Genomic DNA, 17,282 nt, shown 5'->3' on the forward strand with positions numbered 1-17,282 from the left:
GACCGGTATTTACTACTCTCCCACCGCGAGAGGATGAGGTACAAGGTCGGAAGGTTGAAAAATGGGCCAGCGTTCCAAGAGAAGGATCACTCTGGCCATGCGTAGCCCCGTCGGTATTCTCCGGTAAAGGCGCCTCAGACAACGAGCAATAAACTTGCTCCTCGTGAAAGCTAGGAGGCAAGGTGGACTTCCTCGAACTACCCAGAACATTTACATCAGTCCAACAGCAAAAAAATCCATCAAAATGGCCCAGTTTCTTCGGACTGATATCGTGGTTGGAAATTCGACTTCCGTGTACTATGAAAATAAACAGTATAATTTTTAGGTTGAGTATTTGGTCTCTAGTTCATTCCCCTGGTCTGAAACCAACCTGTTCCTCTGCTATTTCGGTACTTTACTTGTTCCGTATCCAACTTTCTATGATTTTAAATATGATTTTACTACCGCGACCAATCAAGCCGATGGTTCTTAACCTTGCGGACCGTCAGTTGAAAATCGCAAACGTCGGTATTTTAAAAACACAACAGCAACAACAAAACAATAATAACAACAACAAAAGTCATCAAAAGTAAAAAACAAAGTTTTTTTTTGTTTTTGTTTATTTCGTTATTGGATTCTTAACTTTTTTACGGTTGTAAATCGTAAGCTTCGCTATTTTCAAAAATGCAAGAACATCATCAACAACAACAGCAGTAACAGAAGGTAAAAACAAAGTTTGTTTTGATTTTATTTATTCGTCATTTGATTCTTAACCATGTCTTGGGCATGATTTTAAACTGCACCTTTGGTTTCCCTTGAGCTAGACGCTCTCAGTACCAGAGTAACGGTGAAACTGCTGGCAGCAAGGCAGATGGTTCTTACAAAGGTGCCTCCAATGCATCGTTCGTCGCGCGGGTGACCAAGAAGCACGTCATCATCCAGTGAGAAGCTAGGCGGGCGATGTTAAGTATGCTACTAGAAGAAACCAAAGAATGGATTAAATGTAGAATAATACGACTGATAAATTTGCTTGAACAGTTTTGCACTACTTTTAAGTCCACTATAAAGATTAAAAATCCAATTATAATGCTACTAAACTGGATGTATAAAAATTACTATTTTAATTTCGGTAAACATCGATTACATGTTTTTGATTCTAGAAAATGTCTTCAATGAAGGACGTAAGTTCAAGCGGTCTTAAGAAGAAATTAAAATTTAGGGAATCTGGTTAAATGGGTATCTTATTAGACATTATAGATCCAGGTTGGTTGGCTGGTTGGTTGGTTGGTTGTTTTTGTTTTACGGCCTATCAACCCTTTTCGGGTTATTTAATGCCGAATCCAAAGATTTTAAAGAAATTTTTTTTTAATAGAATATATTTGTTGTTTTCACGTCAGTTTCTATTTAACCCATAGTTGGGACCCTAACAGGTACTACCGCTCCGGGTCTGAGTGGACCTGGGAGCAATGGTAATTAAAGGGTGGCTCCACACTCCCCAAAGCCCACAAGCTGGGGCCTCACCACTGGATATAGTTTAAGGTCATATCCAGGACCCCCATTGAGGGACTTTTACCCTCTGCAGGGGGACAGTCGGCGTATTCTAATGCCCCACCGACAGGGCCTATAGTTCCAGGATTTAATTAAAATCCGAAATATTTTATATTTTACATGGATCGTTGTACTCATATTATGCCACTTAAAACTCTTTCAAATACTCTAAAGAAACTCAAATTTGAGGCAAAGTTAGTAATTAATATTTAATGCCTACTGTTAATATTAAAAAAAAAAATCAGCATCTGAATTTTAACTCTTTTACTCGTTGCATGAAATTAAGTTACCCCGGCTTGCTTCTAGCAGCTGTGTCCTAAAATACGTAATGATCGGTTCATGAGTATAGGAGTTAATCATATACGTGCAAATATACAAACATTTTCACGCACCGAATTTTATATAAAAGTGTATTCGTTTTGGTTGGTAATTCTGTTTTTACCGCCTTTCTTTTCACAATCGATATTTTCCGTTTTGCTTAGTAGCAGAAGTCGGATTTAAAAGAAAAGATTAAAAGCCGTCGTCCGTTATCCGTACCTCGGCTCACGTTACACATTTTTTGAAAGAGTTTGTATTTATTAGAATATTCACTATCGCAATTGTACTTAGAAAATCAAGAATATTCTTATTGGCAATAGACCAACATCTAATGCGATACTCCGTGAGCGTAACTGAATAAAAATTGTTAATACTCGTAGAATGGAATGGTCAGGTTTTTTTTAATGAATTCCAATATGGCCGCTGAATCCAATGTTTTATTTAATTTATTAGAACAATCGCATGCGAATAAACCTTAGAAGTTTTAGAATTGTAAAAGGATAATAAATTGTGCACGAATTCTTAGCGTAAATATGAATCAATTGTTTTTCATTTACGATTTTTCTTCCGTTTTATTATTTATTTATAACAAATAACAAATGATATTTATAATTCGAATTCGTTTCGGTCGATAAGTCCCCCTCCCGACTTATTCAAATTTACTTAGGTAGTTTTCCTGTATTAAAATACGATTTTTATTGCTTATTTATGTATCAGGTACGTTTATATTTTATTTCTCTCTCTCTCTCTCTCTCTCTCTCTTTCTCTCTCTCTCTCTCTCTATCTATATATATATATATATATATATATATATATATATATATATATATATTGGGTTTGGACAAAATAGTGGCAACACCTAGTTAATTTTGAATCAATTATCAATTTTAGAACACCTATATAAATTAATAAAAATTAACAAAATTTGGGTTCCATTTTTCTATTCATGTTTATTTTTCTCCTTAATTATTTTTTTTTAATTTACGTTGACCGCATAAAAGGGATATCGCCACTCTTGGAGGAAGGGTGTTACTATTTGGGATCATGTTTAGAAGAAATGAGCAAGATGTTGGTTTACGCTACATATAAACTTCTGCATGTAAGTACAGCCAGGGAAGCATGTAGCAGGAAGAGAATTCCCAAGTCTAGCTGTCCGAGGAAGAAAATTATTAGAGTAGAAAGTTTTCCAGCATTTAAAGACATCTGCGGTGGAAGGGGATGATTTTGTTGCTAAGAGGGTTCGTCGAGGTATGTACGACGAGAGAACAAAAGTGCAATTTCATTAGAGCACATTCCATTGAAATACTTCAAAGCAGGTACAGGGATGCAACATTGCGGCGATGGGATAGGGGCCGGAGCTTACAGTGACAGTTGACAGTACGACATCTTTTAGATTTTAGACTTTTTGGAGCCCTGTTCAAGAGAAAGAGAGAGGGAGAGAGAGAGAGAGAGGGGGAGAAAGAAAGAGAGGCTAGCGATAAATGCACCAGCCCAGATCTGACAAAAATACTCTATGCATGGGCAAATGGTGTGTTTATAGAGGTACGGGTTACTAGTCTTCTCGCATGATAAAAGGAATCCACCTCCATCGCAGCAGCCGTCACAATGTCCTTAATGTATTAGTTGCAGTTCATATTGCTTGTGAATGATAAGCCAAGAAGTTTGAAGGAGGAACTAGGGAGTTATTAGCCATGGTTATTAGTGGTTTGGAAGGTTTCTTATAATTGGTAAAGGAAAACAGCTTAGTCTTAGTAGCATTGAATGTTAACATTTATTTACAACCCTATTCCATTACAGCCTGGAGGTCATTTTTTAAAGATCCTGCCATTGTCTTAAATTTGTGTACATCAATTTTCCCTAGTGCCTGCTATAGAGTTTGTATCATCGGCAAATATACCCATTTCGAACACAATGTTATCAGGGAGGTCTTTAATGAATATCAGGAATAATAGTGGTTCAAGGATCAACTACCGCATTCATGTTATGCTGTTTGGATGAACGTCCATCAACGGCAACATAGATGGTCATTTCGTTATTTTTTTATTTCAGATGGTGCCTTAAATGAGAGATCTATCAGGTTTCCAAATAGGGCAAATTGCTGATGTCCACAATGCCATTCTACTATAACGGAAATGACTGAGATGGTGGCCGTATTTAGAGGAATTATCTCGAAGATGGTGACATCCTATGAAAAGTAAAAAAAGGAAAATATCTTTCTCTAAATAAAATTCTAGAATAGAGATGAAGCTGCCTGAAAGAGGTGATACGACACTTATATGGATTGTAAAGAAAGCACAAAAACACGACACCTTAAATTATAGCATGGCTTAACAATTATCTGGATAATATTGTTTCAATAAATACTGCTCGCTGAGAGTTTCAAAAAGTTGGATTTTACGGGAGAGCTGAGATCAGAAAAACACTGTTTTCGATTATTTTCCATTATTTTGGCCAAATATATGAAAGTGCGTTCAATATTCAAAATTCAATAAATAATGCCCCTGACTCATTTTTATAGCAGTAGAGTAACGAAACTTGTTACTGTTATTATTTTTTCTGCATAGAAACCACCATGCATTTCTCTCATCGTTTAATGCAGCTATGGATACTGTTTTTGTAAAACACTCCGGGTTAGTTCTCCAATTACAACGTGACTTCAGAAATCAAAGCTACATTATCTGGGAAATGCCTTCCTTTTAAAAATAACTTTATGGTTTTGAAGAGATGGAAGTACGAGGGTGCAAGATTAGGGAGTAGAGGGATTAGGGAAGTGTCATAGTCACACACCCCTGCTTCTGATCTAGCAACATACGTGTAATAAAAGGGAAAGTTGTCTTGCAGAAGGAGGATACATTTGCTGATCTTTCTCCGCTTCTTGATTTTAATAGTTTCTCTTAATTTCCTTAAAAATAAGTACGACATAATAGACTCCTATAATTGTGGTACCCTTTTCCAGAAAATCTGTTGCGAGTAATGCCCCTGACCCACTTCCCATAACAGTAGAGCAACGAAACTTGGCACAGTTATTAGTCTTTCTCTACATAGGAGCCACCCAGTTATGCATTTCTCCCATCGTTTGATGCAGCTTTGGAGACCGTTTTTGTAGAACACCCCAGGTTGGTCCGCCAACCACGACGTGACTTCAGAAATCAAGGCTGTATCATCTGGGAAACGCTTTCCTTTCAAAAACAACTTCATGGCTGGGAAGAGGTGAAAGTTAGAGGATGCAAGGTCAGGAGAGTAGGGAGGATGGGAGAGGATTTCATAACCATACGCCCGTGCTTCTGATCTGTCGACATTGGCGAGTTGTGAACCGGAGCGTTGTCCCGGAGGAGGAGGGTATCTTTGCTGATCTTGCCCCGCCTCTTGATTTTGATAGCTTCCCTTAATTTCCTCAAAAGTGAAGCATAATAGGCTCCTGTAATTGTGGTGCCCTTTGCCAGGAAATCTGTCATCACTACTCCGTCCTGGTCCCAGAAGACTGTGAGCATGATCTTGCCAGCGGAGGGCTGCACCTTTGCCTTCTTTGGAGGTGGTGAGTCCAAGTGCTTCCACTGCATTGACTGGGCTTTGGTCTCTGGATCATAGTAATGGACCCAGGTTTCATCCTGTGTAATCAGTCTTTTGAAAAACTTCTTGAGCACTCGACGCGTTATCGCTTCTTGAATGGTGTGAGCAACCTGGAAATCCATCTGGCAGACACCTTATGCATATGTAAATGGTCATAAATGATAGTTTCCACAGACCATGTACTAATCTTGAAATCTTGGGCTATTTGGCGAATAGTAATGCGCTGATCTTCCAAAATGGCAGCCTCCACTTGACGGCGACCAGGTCTGGGAGCTGTTTCCATAGACTTCCGGCCATATTTGATTTCACGATGGGGCATTATCACCATAAGTTCTTTAATTTCATCAAAAGTCTCCTGTGGTGTGCGTCCTTTCAAATAAGGTCCTGTATATGACCTTAAACTATATCCAGTGGTGAAGCCCCAGCTTGCGGGCTTTGGGGAGTATGGAGTCACCCTTTAATTGCCATTGCTCACAGGTCCACTCTGACCCGGAGTGGTAGTACCTGTTAGGGTTAAATAGAAACCGACTTGAAAACAACAAATACATTCTATTAAAAAAAAAATCTTCAAAATAACTGGATTCACCATTAAATAACCTGAAAAGGGTTGATATGCCGTAAAACAAAAACAACCAACCAACCAACCAACCTTTCAAATAAAAAAACCGGATCACTGCTCGACATTCAACAGGCTCCATTTCACACCTGACTCAGTTCAAATACCTGTAAAACAGAAACCACAATTAGTTCAGAGCTGTAATTTGCCACATAACCTGTAGAGATATAAATCATTGCACATGCAAAATTTCAGCTAGATCAGACAACAGGAAGTGGGTCAGGGCATTATTTATTGCACGCCCCTTGTATCACTACTCCGTTCTGTTACCAGAAGACTATCAGCATAGCCTTTCCAGCAGAGAGTTGCACGTTTTCCTTCTTTGAATATGATAAGTCAAACGTAATTCCATTACATTGACTAACCTTCGGTTAAGGGGGTTATAGTAATAGACCCAGGTTTCATCATGCGTAATCAGTCTTTTGCGCAACTTGCACATACAAATAATTATGAGTAATAGTTTTCACGGATCTTGTACTAAGCATGACCTCTTGGACTATTTGGCGAATAGTCACGGATCGATCTTCCAAAACTGCAGTCTCAACTTGACTGATAGATGCCTCATCATTAGTAGAAGGGGTCGACCTGGTGTGAGAGTTGTTTTCATAGATTTTCGCCCATGTTTGAATTCACGATGCCAACATTTTACAAGATCATTAGACGGGACATTTTACCATATGTTTCTCTCAAAAGTGTCTTGTGAAGTGCGTCCTTTCAAATACAAAAACTCGGATCACCGCACGACACTTAACAGGCTCAATTTAACACCTAACTCTGTTCAAACATCTGCAAATCAGAAACCAAAATTAGTTCAGTTTCTTATCCTAGCTTCAAACAGTCGTTATTCCTTGCCACACTAAAGAGTTGGGATAAGAACAAACAGCTGTTTATACCTCACACACACACACACACGCGCGCGCGCGCGCACACACACACACATATATATATGTATGTATATTGAAGATTTGTTTAAACAAATTAAACAAACGCAGTTATAATTTTTGCAGACGCAGATAATCAATATTTAATTAAAAAGATAGAAAAACAACGAAGTAATTAACGTTTACAAATGTTTTCGTTTAGTTTTGTTGAGTTCCATTTTTAATTTTGTTTTTCAATTACCTTTAAAGCCTGGAAGGCAACCATTGTTTTTATTCGTTCATTTTTTTTTTTTTTAATTTCAGATTAAGGTGGAGTGGTGAAGTACATATGATCCAAACATAAAATCGCCTTGCCATTTATGAATGTCAAAACTTTAGTTCAGAAATACTCTGAAAGTACAATGTTTATATAAAAACATCGTCAGACAGCAGATAACATGCCTGAAGCAATTCAAGTTCAAATGTTTCTTTTTAAAATCAACATTTTCAAAATGTCTGTCATAATTTTAAACAATTCTGTTCAATTAATAAAATGGCGAAATAATGACGTAATTAATTTAAATTTCATAGAAATCTGATTTACAAAAAAGGAAAGTGACCATCAGCAGCTGCTTTTTAGATGTATATTATTTCGTATGATGTTATTTCATTAATAGAAAAATAGTCGATCGTAATTATAGGATTTAAATTTCAATAATTCGCACAAGGTCCTAGCCACTTTTTTTTATTGCAAAACCATCTTTATTCATTATCCATCTTCGTTTGATTATTTTCCAAAAACTGCAAATATTTTCTTCCGTGGTTGTTTTTTATTTTTATTTTACGGCATATCAACCCTTTTCAGGTTATTTAATGCCGAATCCAGTTATTTTGAAGAATTTTTTTTTTAATAGAATATATTTTTTCCAAGTCGGTTTCTATTTAACCCATAGTTGGGACCCTAACAGGTACTACCTCTCCGGGTCAGAGTGGACCAGGGAGCAATGGCAATTGAAGGGTGGCTCCACACTCCCCAAAGCCCGCAAGCTGGGGCTTCACCACTGGATATAGTTTAAGGTTTTCTTCCATAAGATGATGCAGGATCAATAAGCGAAAGCAAAAATTAAAGTAAGTAGATACAGATAGTATGCTATATAAATGCCGTATTATGTTTGTGTTCCCTATAAAAAGACAGGTGAAAAAATCTACATAAAATCTAAAAGTGTATTCTTATGTAAAATTTTCCCAAAAAGACAATGAAAGATATCCCGAATCTCTAAGTGAACCCTAAGGAGACTATGAAGGCATGGCCTCGTTAAAACTTCAAATATACCAAATTTGTATGAAATTTAAATCATATGTAAGAGAGGACAATGGAAGCGGTCCCGAATCTCTACATTACCTACTTTGTCCCGAACATCAATATGTCTCCACCTCTGCGTAAATTATGATAACAGAATTCTCTTAAAACTTCAAGTGCTAATATCCAGTTTTAATGAAATTCAAACCATATGCAAAACACTCTAATTGAGGTGCCTTTTCTAACATTTCAGCTTCTTCCAACTATATTAGAGTGCGAAACGAGAGGATGGAGACAGTAAAAACAAAATATAATATGGTGTTATTCAATTCCGAGCGATGCCGAGTCTGCCTACTAGTATACTATAATTATTGATATCACTGCCTAACTGCCCGGCTGTAATTGATAATAAAGTTCTATACGAATATCAAACACAACATTGCGAGAGTATAATTTGAAAGAAATCTGATGAAGGTATTTTTTTTATTAGTCTGCTTTACAATAAAATTGTGAGGTCTGCGTTCGTCCCGAACATCCTGTAATACGATGAATATGTTCTTCAATCACAGACCACAACACGTCACGAATTGCAGTTTGGGCTTTTTGTATCCTAACTTATATTTTCTTCTTCTTTATTATAAGAGCAATAATGAGAGGAACTTAAAAACAACAAATAAGCAATTTTTTCGCTTCTCGGGATTGTTTTCTTTTTTCTGCCAGCGATACAGTAATATAAATCTAGGTGAGTGTTAGTTTTCTACCAAACTCCTGTAGGTGTGATAGATTTCGAAAAAGACATCTACTCAGTTTGACATGGTAACCCCCACCACCTAAAACTAAAATTGATCTCGCTTTTCTGCTACGTACTTCATCTCATGACGTAATATCTTGTGACGTAATCATAACTATGGTTCGTTACTTCCTTGTAGAATCTTCCACTTCGCCATCCTTTGTTTACTCTAAAAACGTGTGACTGGCGAGCAGACGGATATAATTTATATTTATATAACATTGGAATCGTACCCGATATTTATCAACAAGGACCCGTTAGAGTACTTAGAAAAATCAATTGTAAAAAGTGATATTTTCCTGAAGGTTGAAGGTTCAATCCTCAGTGTGGGCGACCGAAAAATACAATTGCGAATTACTTAGGACTTCTATCCAGTCATGCTACCCCGTGAAGTAAATAAAAGGTTCCGCTCGAAATTCCGTCCAAATATCCGAGTTCGACAGAAACATTTCCGAGTTCGACAAGATAAACCTGAAGAAGGTCGGGGGTTGTATCGACCGAAACGTTGTGAAAATGACACTCAAGATGAAAACAGTAGTCTGATGAATCCAAATAATACGAATAACCAATCTTCATCTACAAAATTCAAAAGGGGATATAATGTTTGACTTATTTTATTTTATTCATAATTTTAAAATTAAAAAGAGATTTACAATAATATGATGGGATCTGCTTCGCACTGGAGATCCATAATCAACACGTTTTATCCTTTTTTTAATGTTTGTTTTAGTGATAATAAGAAAGTTAAGCATTATAGAAATATATAAAAACAGAGAGATATATGTGTGATTCAAGAATGAGTGCAATATTACATAGTGGACCTTAATCATTCATGGGCAAAATTTTGCATGCCTGCTAGTTAATAACAAATGAATTGTCAGTTAACGATTTGTGTTATCAATTCTACTAGTTAAATGTGTTACTATGTTTCAGCTTATCTAATTGCGTTCAGTTGTTTTATACGCTTGCATTATTTTATATTTATTTGCTTGTTTACAAGGGAAGCTTTCTCTTGTTTCTTTCATACATGACCGGATAATAGACTTAAGTAAATCGTAATCGTATTCTCAGTATCACCCGCATTGAAGATTTAACCTTCAACCCCTAAAAGACTGTGACTTTATAGTCTGAATAATCCAAATAAAAACAAATTCCCAATACTCATCCCCAAAAGGTTCAGATTATATCGAGATATGTCGGAGAACTAACAATGAAAAGTTATAGCTAAATAATAAAAAAAATATCGCTTTTTCCTCTCCACCTACAGTTCCAGAATATAAACACAGATCTTATATGTATTTCCAATAATAACTGATGCGTGTTTCTGGAACTTAAAAGTCACCTCCATTCAATTTCAAGAAGAGACGTTGCGAGTCTATCTCTGCTTTATCGTTATTTTCATGGCAAGTGCTCAGCTGAGCTTCAATTTATGCCCCCCTCGCCAAACTTTCACGAAAAACACTCGTCTAGCCAAAACCACTATCAATTATTTCCCACACTCTTTATCTGTGCCTAAACCTAAATGTAGATTCCATGACCAAAGCTTCTTTCTTAGAACTGCACGCCTGTGGAACTCTCTTCTGTTTGCCTGCTTTCCAGCTGACTACAATCTGATTGTTTTCAAGTCCAACGTAAACAAGTTCTTGATGAACCGTCCCCTAAGTAATCCAACTTATAAAATTCCTATTACTTATATTTATTACGCTATAATCACCTTGACTACTGTATACACATTAACCCTTATCCTCGAGTGACCTACGGGCCTTGATAAGTGGTGATTCCTGTGTAAAAAAAAATCCCCTAAATTAATTCCGACATCCATGACTGTTACATAAAAATAAAAATTAGAGGAAGTGGGCGTTACGTTCTTTCATTCGTAAATATGTACTACCATTTTCACATAAAGCACCGGGATTTTTTCTTCTTCTTTTATTGAGTTATTATCAATGTTTCGCTAGTAATTTTTTAAATTAATGTTTTTTTTATTATTGAATGTTTTTGATGGTTTTAATACCTGGTTTTAAAATCTAAGGTTATTTATTGTTGTCTGTGTTTTCTTTTGCAAATATTGTATCTATATATATGTGTATGTGTGTGTGTGTGTGTGTGTGTGTGTGTGTGTGTGTGTGTTATATGTGTGTGTGTGTGTGTTCCATATAAAAAGAAAGGTTAGATAATCATCTTGAAATCTAAAAGAGCTTGTAAACCCTAACCCGCGGTAAACAATAGAATTAGTCCCGACTTCTCTAAGTATCCCGTAAGAGAACCATTGAGCAGAACCCCTTAAAATTTCAAATATATACGATTTTGATCAAATCTAAATTATATGTATAGAATTTTTCAATGAAGAAATGGTCCTGGATCTTTACGTGCTCTATTAAGGAATTTATGAGGCAGATTTCCCCAAAAAACATGAAATACGTTAATTTACATTTTTACGGGGAAACGCTGTGCGCGTCTCAGGGGGGTATAAATAGTATAAATGTACATAGATTAACAGGTAAAAATAACAATGACAATAATATAATGTTTCTGAATGTTTGAGATGAGGAATGATAATTCGTATAATTTGGATTATTCGGACTACTGACCTTATATTGAGTGTTATTTTCACAACGTTTAGGTCGATGTAACCTCCGACCTTTTTCTGGAGTATCTTGGAAACCTTTCTGTCGAACACCGGAATCTGCACGCAAAGCACCGTGTCCTCGTTGATAAAATACTTGTATAAATTCAGTTGTAAGTGACAGTCTTCTGAAGGTTGAAAGTTCAATCCTCAGTGCGGACGACGCTCAAATGCAATTGCGAATTACTTAGGATATCTATCCGGTCATTGGTGACGGAACAAGAACATGCTACCTCGTAGGATAAATTAAAAGTTCCGTTCGAAATTCTGTGCCGATTCCAGAGTTCGACGGAAAGGTTTCCAAGTTCGGTAGGATATACCTAAAGAAGGTCGGAGGTTACATCGACCGAAACGTTGTGAAAATAACATTCAAGATATGAACAGTAATCCGAATAATCGAAATAATACGAAATTAATAATGTGTTATGGGAAGAAGGTTGCTTATTTAATCCCGAGCAATACTGGTAGAGTTTTTCCTAAACCTGTGTTAAATGTGTTTTTCGGTGATGATAAGCTTGCAACATAACATATTGGAAGTAATAAATCCAAAGAATTTAATTAAAAACTTAATTGAAGATCAAATAGATCGAAATGGAGAAAACAGGAAAATTACGTGTAAACGGATATGTGATTGCTGTAGAAGTAAAATAAAAAATAAAATAAAAATAAAAATTACAATTAAAGTAAAAAAAAAAACAGAATGATAAATGCGAACAGGATGAATGAAAAACTGAATGAAAACAACACAAAAATAACAAAAAAAAATAGTAATCGTTTTTATTTTTGTTTTTGTTTTAATATGGCAACCATGAAAAGGTCAAACAGATGACCTTCAGAAAAAAAAAGGAGAAATTTTTTTTTTTTCATTCAAATTGTCTAAAATTGTCCGCGTGTCACATTATTGATTACAACTTTGTGATAGAAACAGTAAAAAATAAAATTGATTAGCATAAATAAATTAGCGACGGAGACAATCAAATCACCACGGAAACAGGTGTTAGAAAGTCCTTTAATGGTGGCCATGCATATCGTTCGCTTTTCTTATCCGTTGGGTGTTTTCTTGTTTCTTTTATTGACAAAGTAGCTGGAACTTGTTCATGCATAAAAGTGTCTGTTGTAATGTGGGGTTTGAGGTGGTCCGTTATCCGTCCATGACGTGTGCAAAAAAAAAAAATAAAATAAAAATAAGACGAATAGAGAGGGAGGGAGACAGAGGGACAAGCATAAGGTATTTTCCTAAAGAGATGGGGAAAGATAATCAAATACATATTTTTTTCTGGAGATAGAAAGAGGGGAAGGAAAAATAAAAGAGAGAGAGAGAAAGAGAAGGAGAGAGATATGTATATATTTTACCAGTGATGGAGACAGAAGAGCAGAGAGCTACTTTCCCAGAGAGAGAGGAGAGAGAGAAAGAGAGAGAGAGAGAGAGAGAGAGAGAGAGAGAGAGAAGCAGAATACTTATTTTCCCAGAGTTAGAGAGGGTCTGAAGGAAGGCGTGCAGTTATTACCACAGAGAAAAAGAGAGCTAGTCTGGGTGGAAGAGAGAGAAGAGAGAATGTGAAAACGAAACACTTCTGAAATGCGAACATAGTATAACAATGAACGAAAAGCTTTAGTATAATTAGAAATAAAAATAACAACAGTAAATGTGAGGTGCGAGAAATGTTATACTTGTGTATAAAATAACGGGCATGATATATTTTCATATCTTTAGTATGTGCTTTGTTAAGAAATTTATTATATAATGGGCAGTAATCTGTGCATATGTTTTTATGTCTAAACTTTAACAATGGTCAAATTTCATCATATTTTCATTTGTGTATTTCAGCTGCGCATGCGTGCATTTCCTCCTTTCTAAGCACTGAAAACTAATAGATATATCATTTTCCAATGCGTTTTAATGATTGTCGTCATAAGCTTAGTTAGTCTAACGAAGGACTCAAGACCCTAACGTTCTAATTTTAACTCCAGCTGATGGCGTTTTCCTTATTAATATATATATATATCACAATTTTTTTAAGAAATCCAGATCAATATGGGCACAAAAAGAGTCCAGATCGACCAAAAAAATAACCCATCACTGGATCGCCGTATCAGAAGAAGTTAAAAGAAAAACTCTAGTATGACCTCAAGTCGATTGAAAAGCCAAACAGCAGCAGAATGTAGTCCTAAAACCATCAGAAGGCATCTGAAAATGAAGGGTTTCAATCATTTAAAGCGACTGCAGAAACCACGTCTTCTTGAACAGCACAAAACTAACCGACTTAAATATGCCGCCAAATACCAAACTTGGGATGAAGAGAAGTGGGAAAATGTAATTTTCTCCGATGAGAAAAAGTTTAATCTAGATGGTCTAGATGGATTTCAACACTATTGGCATGATAAAAATTTACCCAAAGAGACTTTTTCAACTCGGCATAGTGGAGGAGGGTCCTTAATGATCTGCGGTACTTTCTCGTCAGCTGGGACCCTAAAGTTACAAGTAGTGAAAGGCCGGCAAACATCATTGAAGTACATTTCAATGCTTGAAAATGCTTCTATCAGGACTGAAGGTCCACGTCTGTGTTGAAGAAATTGGATTTTCCAGCAAGACAACGCTGCGATACACACTTCCTGACAAGTACGAGAATACTTTTCGTCAGATAATATAGAATTGTTAGATCATCCAACATGTTCTCCAGACCTCAATCCCATTGAAAATCTTTGGTGATGGATGGCAAAAGAAGTGTTCAAGGATGGAACCCAGTATGATTCGATAAAGGAACTTTCTGATTCAGTTTTCAGTACATGGGATAAAATTCCTTTGCAACTGATAAAAAACTTAGTCGCAAGCATGCCGAAGAGAATTTTTGATGTAATTCATAATAATGGAGGCTATACTAAATACTGAGACCCTTTTTAGTAATTTATAATTGCCTTTTGTTAGATAAATTATCAGTGATCTTATCATTTTGACCAGAAGCAGATTTCATTTTTTTCCATCATATTTTCCCTTTTGGCAATGGTTTCAACCTTTTGTTTGATTAAAAATTCGATAATTAAGTTAAGTCCTAGGTGGTCCACAGTCCCTGTCTTTATTTTCTCTCTGTGAAAAGGTTGTTTTGTTGCAAATCGGTTGAGGCGCTGTACCGGTTAATGCCGACTGGGTTGCTCGGGCATTTTTGTAGGTGTTATTACACTTCATCTAGCGCCCCGGATATTCCAAAACCTTCCTGACCTGGTGTATCTAACTACCAATCAAGAGGAAAAAAATGTACAAAACGTTTTTGACTTTAAGATTGACCGACTTTAAAACTATATATATATATATATATATATATATATATATATATATAAAGCTGAATGTTTCTGTGTGTGAGTGTGTGTGTGCGCGCGCGTGTGTGTGTGTGTGTGAGTGTGTGTGGTCACGAATAGGCTCCTATATGTTTGACTATTTAAAAAAAAACTGATTACATATAATTATAGAAGATGTATCGAGACACAGGAATAGGTATATTTGATCTGGCAGAACGGTGGTTCATTAAAATTGTGGGTTCTGCGTACGCGCCTGGTCCACAAAGTATGGAAATATAAAATTGTAAAATTAAAAAAAAAAACGGTTACAAGTGTTTTTGATATAGATGTACACTATAATACTTTGATAAGTATGTTTTAACTTAAATAGGGATGATATAATAAAATTGTAGGGTCTGCGTTCGCGCCTAGCCTCCATGGAATGGAAATAGTGACAAACTTCAATAACGACTTTTCATATCTATCTGCGTAAGTATACTTTGATAATTATATTTCAATTTGTAAGAATTATGGTATAATAAAATTATGGAGTGTTCATTCGCACCTGACCTCCATAGAAATATTACAAGGTTTTTTAATATAGATCCACAGAATATTGTGATAAGTGTTTCGGTCTAAACAGGTATGGTATAATAAATTATGGGGTTTATCTATTTTATTTTTACTTTCATCATATTTTGCTTTGGTTTTGATACCCCCAAATTCGAAGCTATCTCTTTACAACCCTTCCATTTCATAGCCTATCATACTTTCATAAATCAGAGTCCATTTTCAGTAGACTGTTTTTGAACCCAGTCAACGACGGGTACTTTTGCTAGTAAACATATATATATATATATATATATATATATATACTCAGAAGACATGTGATTGTTCATAGGAATACCCTTCAACCTCCAGAGGAAGTTAACTCGATGGAAATTGCTCAATTTGTATGTCACATCTGCTTCAAGATGTGCAAATCTGCGGCGGGAGTGCAGAGTTATCTGAGATGGCATGGACGACAAGATTGAGAGAACTCACTGTGATGGCGATCATCTGGAAAGATGCAGCAATCATATATATATATATATATATATATATATATATATATATATATATATATATATATATATATATATATATTGAGGATGTGACCTTCTAAGAAAGCAAGGACGTGAGTTAGAAGCAGCATTTTGTTATTGAATTTCTCCATGCAAAAAAGCAAACTGATCAGCATTCATCGGCGCCTATTAAACGTTTACGAATCCGATGCAGTTGATGTCAGCACAATAAGGCGAACGAAGGGTTCATCGATTCGAAAGGGGCAACAGAGATGTGATTGACAACGTGTGCTCCGGACGCCTATGCACAGCCATGACCCTATCGCGAGCAAAATTGCATTAAAAACGATAATGCTCATATGTAGAAAAATAAATTCTGGAACACAGAAAGTTGCTCGTTTTAAGGGTACCACTCCCAACTTTGTAGATCCTAAACATTTTTAGTAAGAAAGTAGGATTCGTTACTTTTGGAATAACTCCCATATTTATATATATATATATATATATATATATATATATATATATATATATATATATATATATATAGATAGATATATATATATATATAGATATATATATATGGGAGTTGTTCCAAAAGTCTAGCCGCACTGATCAGCTGTGAAATAAAACAGCGAAACAGTACTGTATGTGGATTACTATATATGTATTTATGTATGTATATATATATATATATATGTGTGTGTGTGTGTGTGTGTGTGTGTGTGTGTGTGTGTGTGTTATTTTTACTTGCGATAGAGACAAATGATCGAATTCAGAGTGTGCGGTTCTTTCCTAAATGCTAGGAATTGTTTTACATTATACTGTGTTTCATTACCTATATGTGCAGCCTCTATATTTTTATTCATAAAATATAATTATTCACGAAAACGTGTTTCGCCGTTATAAGGATCATCAGCGTTGCTGAACTTTTGGGGGATTTGAAACCATAATCACACTTACTGCAGTTCGGTACCAATCTCGTCATTTCATGAAACATCGCTAGAATTATGGCGAAAGACGTTTTATCCAATTTCGAAACCGATCAACGATCTGACTTGAGTATAATGAAATAAAAACAAGTCTATGATATTCGAGTTAACATTACCAGCTTCTCTTCAAATGTAATCTAACAATCATTATCTTGAAACATTCGTAGCCAAAATAATATTTTATAATCTCTATCTCTATCTCTACTATTATATAAAACTCACTTTGTGTGTGGGGGTGGGTGAGAGAGTTCCTTCCTTATAGGTTCCGAAACGACTGTACCTATCTTTTGCAAATTTCACACAAAACTAATTTATATGTCTGGCAGTGTTCTTAGATATGTTTTGTTCA

The 17,282-nt window shown here is 35.8% G+C and overlaps 1 long non-coding RNA gene across 1 annotated transcript in view; it reads right to left on the bottom strand.

The window, feature by feature from the left end:
- Window positions 1-562: 562 nt before the first annotated feature.
- Window positions 563-17,282, bottom strand: part of LOC145296811 (uncharacterized) — a 57,130-nt gene continuing 40,410 nt past the window's right edge. The window contains exon 2 of the long non-coding RNA XR_013870027.1: window positions 563-954. This is a non-coding gene — a long non-coding RNA (uncharacterized LOC145296811). The remainder of the gene's footprint in view (window positions 955-17,282) is intronic.

This window comes from Euprymna scolopes, chromosome 17 (genome assembly GCF_053919585.1).
Source record: "Euprymna scolopes isolate OS-2025 chromosome 17, ASM5391958v1, whole genome shotgun sequence".
Classification (NCBI taxonomy): Eukaryota; Metazoa; Mollusca; class Cephalopoda; order Sepiida; family Sepiolidae; genus Euprymna; species Euprymna scolopes.